The sequence below is a fragment of the Neolamprologus brichardi genome, chromosome 14 (assembly GCF_056152115.1).
Source record: "Neolamprologus brichardi isolate AB-2024 chromosome 14, ASM5615211v1, whole genome shotgun sequence".
Lineage (NCBI taxonomy): Eukaryota > Metazoa > Chordata > Actinopteri > Cichliformes > Cichlidae > Neolamprologus > Neolamprologus brichardi.
The window spans coordinates 41702365-41711430 of record NC_142117.1 but is presented as its reverse complement, the minus strand read 5'-3'; the positions used below and the strand labels follow the sequence as shown (position 1 = coordinate 41711430).

The window sequence follows — 9066 nt, the reverse complement described above, 5'->3', positions numbered from 1 at the left end:
GCTTGGACTGTATGTTTTGGGTCATCGTCCATCTTTATTATTAAATGCTGCCCAATCAATGTGACTACTTTTAGCTGGACTTAAGCAGACAGACAAGTATGTCTCTGAACGCATTCGGCTGCTTCAGTCCTGTGTCACATATTCAGTAAACACTACCAGTGCCACTGGCAGCCATGCATGCCCAAACCATCACACTGCCTCTGCCATGTTTTACAGATGATGTGGTATGCTTGGGATCACGAGTCGTTCCATACCTTCTCTATACTTTTTTTCTTGCCATCATTCTGGTAGTGGTCGATCTTGGTTTTATCTGTCCAAAGAATGTTTTTCCAAAATTTTGCTGGCTTTTACTAGATGTTTTTTTTGTTTTGTTTTTTTGTTAAGTCCATTCTAGCCTTTCTATTCTTGAGGCTTATGAGTGGCTTGCACCTTGCAGTGAACCCTCTGTATTAGGGCTGTTCGATATGACAATATGAAAACATCTATCATTTCATATTATACGCTATCATTTGTTCTGTGGTGTTGCAAAATAAATTTTATGTCAATATTTTTCATTGTTTTGATGGTAAGTAGTGGCTATATGAATTTCTTAATTTTCTTTCTGTTATGTTCTCTTTGACCGCATGTTGTCTGTTCGCAGTAAAATTTTCAAAATGCAAACACTACGTCTCAAATCAATTCCAGGCCTTTTATCTGCTTAATTGGTAATGACATCATCATTTCAATATGGATACCCTAAATTAAAGCTGAGTCTGCACATCATGTTCATGATATAATTATGATTGGAAAATGTTTCAGTAAACGGGCAACAAAATAAAACTTGTTATGGTCCAAATACACACTGACCTAACTGCAGGCCTTTTCTACTCTAATTGAGTGCTCAAAGCACTTTATACAACAGATCTCATTTACCCATTCACAGGCACAGATTAATACAAGCACTTTTTCTGTCCAACATTCACACACAGTCATACTCAGATAAACCCATTGGGAGCTGTAGATTAGAGCACCTGGGGACTGAATCACCAATTTGACCAATAATCACCGAATGCTAATCTACAAGATACAAAAGGTTCAGTTTTCTGTGTAATGGGTAGACAATAGTAAGATGGTCTGAGTCTACAGTTTGTTTGTTTTTTGTTGTTGTTTTTGTTTTTTAATGAACAGATAACAGAAACACTACGGATGTATTGTAATGCATAGGTGTCTATCTGTATCTGTGTTTGAATTCATTTCAGGTTCCTCTCCCATCAGTTCCTCAAGCTCATACTATGCGCTCACATTTTGTGAGAAAAAACAAGACCTGCAAACACTATACAAAAGATGTTGTGTGCTTGCCCTTGTCTTCAGCATCAACGTTTCTCATACCGAGAGGAGATTCAAGAGCAAAACTAGCACAAGATGGCCTTATTGGGAAGATCTCCTTTACATCTGACTGGTCTGAAGCACAACTTAGAGAAGAAATAGCAGCAATCTTCAGAAGAACATTTGCACTGTCAACTGGCCAGACATTCCCTTTTGAGTATTTGAGTACAATTAGAGGATGTAAACGACTAATGAAACCAAATGTTTCTAGCAGTTTTCTTTGGGATGGCCAAGAAGTTGGCTCGATTTGTTCCACCACCTGCCTCTATATAATGAAGAAGGGGTGTATTAAAAGACCCAAAGCAGCTGCCCATTAATGAGGGCACATTAACGACATTGCTTTTGGCTGTTTTCACCAATGTCTTGTTCTGCTGGCTGAGGCCACCTACAACACACCAGGGCCAGTGCTGCTGGCCGAGGCTAACTACACCACACCAGGCCCTGTGCTGGTTCCTGAGGCCATCTTCAAAAATCCAGGGCCTGTGCTGCTGGATAAATGCTAAACTGAGTCTTTGGGTTAGGGTATTAGGCAAGCATGCAGGTAGGGTTATAGGATTGTGTTCGTGACTTCAGGTACTGGCCACCTCATCACTTGATTCCATAAATTGACACATTGTGCTGTGGGCAGCAGCTTACGGCCATACCACCCTGAGCACGCCTGACCTCGTCTGATCTCGGAAGCTAAGCAGGGCTGGGCTTGGTTAGTACTTGGATGGGAGACTGCCTGGGAATACCTGGTGCTGTAAGCCTTTCATTTTCATGTCATTGAACTGAATGAATTGAAATAAGTAAAGTGAAGTTCTGGCTTGATAAAAACAAATTATCATTAAATTTGAATGAAACTAAAATGATGTTATTTGGAAATAGTACTTTAAATACAATGCTAAGATTAAACTAAATGGTGTTGATATTGAAAGAGTCAGGGAAAATAAATTTCTGGGGGTAATAATAGATGAAAAACTGGAGTGTATTACACTATTAGTACATCTCAGAGACACCTTCTTTCTCAAGAAGTCACATGAAGAGTAACAGATTACATCTCTTACTGTGTCCGACCAAACAACTGCTGTGGAAAGTAAGTTATTAGCAGTTTTTTAACTACACCCGTAAATGAACGTTTGACTGAATGCTGATAAGTGAATACTGAGAATTTAGGAGGAAATGTTTTCAAATTTTCCTGCAGAGAATCTGATTAAAATGTTTTTTGCACTCAGCGAGCAAGAATCAGTTTGATCAGTGACTTTTTTCAGCCAGTAACCTTTAAGGTCACACATCCGCTGTAATATTATAATTTGCTGTTCTTTTTTTAATACACCTTTATGGAGAAGAAAAACATCTGGATGTCCTGATGCCAGATGCTTTTCTTTCCAAGCTCCTTATGTAGCTGAGCTATAATGTACTGAGTGAGTCATAGTGAACTTTCTCAAATGTGCATTGTATAGATTTTATTTTTTTATTATTTAGATGGAATTTTTGTAATACTAAGGTTCCACATGTAATCCCCATAACTGACCACTTCCTCCTTTCATTTAACCTCACTCTCTGCTGCTCTTCTACCAAGCCAACCCGTCTCATCTCGTTCCGCAACATCAACAACATTGATATGGACATTCTCACTACCAGTTTGGACAATGTTCAGATTCCGGACTTCTATTCTACTCCTGATGATTTCTTGTTATATTATAATAATTGTCTACGCATTGTCCTTGATTCTCTGGCTCCTGCAAAAACCCACTCTGTTTCCTTTGCTCCCTGGTTTACCTCTGACCTCCGAGCTTTGAAGGCCAAAGCTCGGCAGCTAGAGCGTAAATATAAGAAATCTGCTTTAACTGTTGACGCAGAAATCTATAAATACCATGTACTTCAGTATAAAGACTCCATCAGCAAGGCCAAACAAAGCTTCTACTCTGGTATTATCAGGTCTTATTAGGGTAATGCAAGGACTCTGTTTTCAGTTCCCAACAAACTAATTCAACCCCCCAACGCTTTACCACCACACTTCTATTCCTCTGAAACCTGCAACTCCTTGATGTTGTTCTGGACTACGAAAATGAATAACATCCACCAGCAACTCAGATCAAATGTTGTGTCTACCTCCTCTCCAGAACCTTTTCTCCTTTTTGAGCCGTTTTCCACTTTTCATCTTCCCGATTTATCCGATATTTCCGAGTTCATATGTAAATCAAAACCTGCCACATGTCATCTTGACCCCATGCCTACAGGGCTTGTGAAATCCTGCCTCTCTGCTATCATTCACTCTTCTCTCACCACCGGTATCATTCCCTCCTTATTCAAGACTGATTCAAAAAACCTTCTTTAGATCCTAACAACTTTAACAACCTCCGTCCGATTTCCAATTTACCCTTCATTTCTAAAATACTCGAAAAAGTGGTTGCAGCTCAACTTCATGTACGCCTGGTTAATAATATAATTTACGAGAGATTTCAATCTGGTTTTCGCTCATGTCACAGTACAGAAACTGCTTTATTTAAAGTCGCTAACGATCTTCTAATCGGAGCTGACTCTGGCCTTCTCACCATTCTCGTCCTTTTAGATCTGAGTTCAGCCTTCGACACCATCTCTCACTCTGTACTTCTAAGCAGACTTTCCTCTCTCAGCATCTCCGACACACCCCTCGCCTGGTTTCAATCATATCTCCTCGACCGCTCCCAGTTTATTCAACTAAGATCATTCCGCTCTCGTCTATTGCCCGTCACCTCTGGTGTACCTCAAGGCTCAGTTTTAGGCCCTCTTCATAACATACATCCTCCCTCTAGGTACCATTTTCTGCATATTTGATCTTCAGTTTCACTGTTTTGCTGATGACACCCAGTTATATCTCTCTTGCAAACCTGATTCCTCCCTCCCACCTTCCTCCCTTTCAGAATGTCTATCCGAGTTAAAATCCTGGTTTATCTCTAATTTTCTCAAGCTCAACGAGGATAAAACTGAGATCCTTCTTATTGGTACCAAATCCAACCTTTTGAAGGTGAACCATTTCTCACTCACCATCGATAACTCGACAGTTTTCCCTTCACCTCAGGTTAAGAGCCTTGGTGTCATCCTAGACAGTTCACTATCCTATAAATCTCACATCAATAATCTCACCCGTTCTGCCTACTTCCATCTACGCAACATTAACAGATTGCTTCCTTCTCTTTCCACCCAGTCTACGTCCATTCTTGTCCACAGTCTTGTAACCTCCTGTATTGACTACTGCAATTCTCTTTTGCATGGTCTCCCCCAAAAATTCCCCCATAAGCTTCAACTGGTTCAGAACTCTGCTGCTCGCATTATCATCAGAACCCCTCCTACCAGCACATCACCCCTGTTCTTCAGGAACTTCACTGGCTCCCTGTGAAATTCCGGATAATATTCAAACTTCTGCTCACCTTTAAGGCCCTTCATAACCTCGCTCCTCCTTACCTTTCTTACCTGTTAAGCAGTACCTGTTCTGCCCGTTCACTTTGATCTTCTTCTATCCAGCTTGCTGTACCTTCTTTCCGCCTCACCACCATGGGAAGCAGAGCTTTCAGCTGCTCTGCTCCCACACTGTGGAGCTCTCTACCCCCAAATATAAGAAACATTGGTTCTCTCCCCCAGTTTAAATCCCAACTCAAAACCCATCTGTTCAAATCTGCATATTCACTGTGAATCCATTGTTAGTTAATTTTATCCTGTGCTTTTTGTTTTATTGTTCTTATTTTGACATTGTTTTATTATGTTTTGATCCTATTGTAAAGTGTCCTTGGGTGACTTGAAAGGCGCTCATAAATAAAATTTATTATTATTATTATTAATATCAGTACAATCCAAAGATTGCCACAACCTCCATATTATATTCTTCACGGTCATTACAAATTAAATACTTGGGATAGTTCTCTTGTCCAGCCCCACGTTTTATAACACTGTTCAGTATTTCCCATAAACTTTTAATATTATTTCTTTTTATACCTAATTGCTTCTTATGGTATTCCTTTTCACTACATTTAAGTATATTAATTGACTTGGATTTTTTTTATATCTTTTGTATCTGATTTCAGCATCTTCAGTTCTCTTTCTTAAGAAATCTCTGTATAGAATATTTTTCTTTATAGATGCATTTTGCAGACATTTTCTTATCCTTGGACAGCCCATATATTTATGTTTCCTACTATATTGCTTTATTGGATTTTGGATTTTATTTCAGTTTCACACTTTTTTGCATTAAATCTTGTCCAAATACAACACGTGCCTGTTCCTTGCCTGCAAGAGAGAGTTTAGCTGGCTGTGAATCTCAATATAGGACACTGGGTCACATTGGGTGCAACAGTACAGTGAAATCATAGCCCTCTGCGAGGGACGTCGAGTGACAGTTCTACTCCAACATGGAGAAATCACAGGCTGAAGGTCAAAACGACGAGGAAACAAGGTCCACTCACTCAAGAAGGTCCTCAAAGTCTTCAGGAAAACTGATTGTTAGATCATCTGCAGCATGTTCAAGCAGGTCATCAGCATCAACCCGAGCCAGTATGGCAGCAGCGCGGGCACAAGCAGAAGCTCAAGCAGCAAAAGCCAGATTAGCTTACGCTGAGAAGGAGATGAACATTAAAGTAGAAAAGGCCCGCCTAGAAGCAACTCTGGATGTAATCAACCTCCAAAAGGAAGCAGATGCAGCCTTGGCTAAAGCAGAGCTAATGGAGTCAGCAGCAGCTCAATTTGACAAAGCTGAATCAGGAGAAGAGTGGCCATTGTCACCCCTACAAGTAACCCCAGAGCAAAAAGTGAGTGAATACATAAATAAACACAGCCACACTGACCTGGCTCCAGACATTACATCTCACCATGACAACAGTAAATATCAGAATGAACAATCCAAACAACCAGTAATGTACACACCTCTTTGTCCCAAACAAGAGCCAGTGCAGCACTCATTCATGCCACAAGATGGGGCAGAGAGACGACTACAAAGAGATGTAAGTCCACAGACTCTCCACGGATATGTGAAGAATGAAGGGACCCTGCAGCGAAACGGAGAGCCCATCCTCTGACTGAGTGCCTGTTTTCACAGTCTGACCACCTGTGAAGGTAACGTGCTAACATGGCTAACGCTAGCATCACCGCACATAGCCCCATTATTTCAAGGTCATCTTAGTTTATGAAGGTTTTACGTCGCAGCTGTACGAGCTAGCTACGTGTTTTGTAAGCTGCTGTGCTCTTCACAAATAAAGCTGGAAGCAGCTCAGACTAGTAGAACCAGCACTGAGGCCTGTTACATTTATACAGTGTTAGAGCAACGGCTGCAGCCTACAGCCTTTAAACTAGCGATTAAAATGCTGACAGTAAACTCGTCAGTCCAGATGTTACCACATTACTTTGTGATACTTAGAGTTAAAACAACTGAGACAGGCTGATTAAAATAACAGCTTTCAGTTCTCTCATTCCTTATATAAAGACTGGAGATCACACTACTGATTTCAGTTCATTTAATATGTGAGTGCACAGATTCATTCTCAGCTGGACATAAATGATGATCAAAGGTTGTATATATGACGAATTCATCAAATCCCAGCCTGTAACACAGTGCGCTGAATCTTAGCTTTGAATGTCCAGTATATTCTAATCAGTGCAATTTAAGCATTCACTGAACCTAAAGTATCTATGTCATAGGTGGATTCACAGGTGGTAAGTTTAACACAGAAGGGAAACCCTTCTGACGGGAAGAGCAGTGGAGCAGCCAAGGGAAGTAGTAAATATAAACACAAGTTGCTAAAACTATAATTTATTTTTAAAGAAAGCGCTAAAATACTCTGGCCAGGCAGGAACATGAAGTTAAAAACATTAAAAGTAATTAAAACTATACAGCCAAAATGCAATGGCCTCAGCCATGAAGGTCAAGTCCCATAAAAGTCCAAACGGTGCAGAAACCAACAGGATCGTCGCCGCCCTGTCTGCCTCTTCATTCTGGTGCCAACTAAGAAAGGAGAGAGGGCCAGCAGCAGTCACCATTCTTAGATTCCACTGGAATGTGTGTGTGTGTGTGAGTGTGTGTCTGTGTGTGTGTGTGTGTGTGTGTGTGTAGGTGTGTGTGTGTGTGTGTGTGTGTGTGTGTGTGTGTGTGTGTGTGTGTGTATATATATATATACACACACACACACACATGAATGAATCATTTAGCTTCAGCAGCATTTCTATTCATCTTATGAATTCCAGTCTAATGTCAATTCACTGTTTGAGTTTGGTCTTAAACTCCAGAGAATACCACCTGGTTCAACAATCTTTTTATCTTATTATTTGCTAAACGGTTTTCTTCTGAGAGATGCTCCTGAGGCTGAAATTGAGCCCAGAGAAACAACAACAAAGTTTGTCTGTGAAGGTTCTCAGTCATCCAGGTCATCATAGTCAAAGGAGCTTGCAAAGAAAAGCGTCTGGACTTCTTTAAGTTGCTTGAAGACGTTTCACCTTCATCCGAGAAGCTTCTTCAGTTCTAAGGTCAAATGGTGGAGAGTCCCAGATATAAACCTAGTGGGAGTTTCCCCCCACAGAGGGACAAAAGGACCCCCTGATGATCCTCTAACCTGAGCCAAGGTGTGAAACTGGGTGTGGGTCCCAATCAGCCAGAGTTTCAGGTGAGTTCATTGTGAAACCTGGCCCCACCTTATCATGCGAATTCCTGAGGTCAGAGGGCCCAGGATGTGAGTGGGCGTTAAGGCGTCTGGGGAGGGAACTCAAAACTGGATTATAGATGGCAGACAGTTGGTGTCGTAAACCACCGCCTCTGTTCAAAGATGGTCGCTCACAGTGGACATAGATGCTTCTTTCACTCCTCTTTCAAACCATCTGTCCTCTCTGTCCAAAATGTGAACATTGGCGTCCTCAAAAGAGTGACCTTTGACCTTAAGATGCAGATGGACAGCTGAGTCTTGTCCTGTGGAGGTGGCTTTTCTATGTTGTGCCATGTGCTTGTGAAGTGGCTGTTTGGTCATTGGAGAGACCAAACAGCCACTTCACAAGCGCATATATATAAGATATATATATATATATGTATGTATGTATAACTGTTTAACTTTCACTGAACCAGAAAATTATGACTCTAGAGATAAAATCTCTTTTGCAAGAGTCTTGACCTCAGCATGCTGCTTACATGCTTTTTACCCTTTCAGGAAAAAGGCTAAAATGTTAAAATGTTTTTTAGTATGTGTAGGAATTTATACCAAATCTACACAAAATTGAGGTCATTTGTTGCAGAGAAACGATTGATGGACAGATGTGGAGGATATGTGGGAGGAAACGGGCATCAAACCACTGAAGTAAACATGTTTTCAGAGATAATAAAGAACTGCGTGTTGGAAAGTGTACAAAACACTTTCCCACACGCAACATGTGTGAGAGAGAGAGTATCAGATTATAAAGTCAAAGAAAAAACAACTTTAACATGAAAACAGATTGCTGAGCATCCACACTTCTCAAATCAGTAGTAAATGGCCTGTATTTGTGTAGCGCTTTACTCGTCCCTAAGGACCCCAAAGCGCTTTACACATTCAGTCATCCACCCATTCACACACTGGTGATGGCTGCTGGACACTGGTGTTGGACACCAGTCCAGTTGGCAGTAATAAGGATTATTTTCTGTAAAAGAATATCGACATGTGAATTAGATTAGTTTGATGCTGCCAACACTTTCATGTAACTGCGCTGCTGGTTTAACTCAACTAACGGAAA

General features: G+C 40.9%; 1 non-coding gene across 1 annotated transcript; it reads left to right on the top strand.

The window, feature by feature from the left end:
* Window positions 1-1995: 1995 nt before the first annotated feature.
* LOC148099787 (5S ribosomal RNA) lies at window positions 1996-2114 on the top strand. Its single transcript, XR_015720320.1, has one exon. It is a non-coding gene; the product is annotated as a 5S ribosomal RNA (ribosomal RNA).
* Window positions 2115-9066: the final 6952 nt, after the last annotated feature.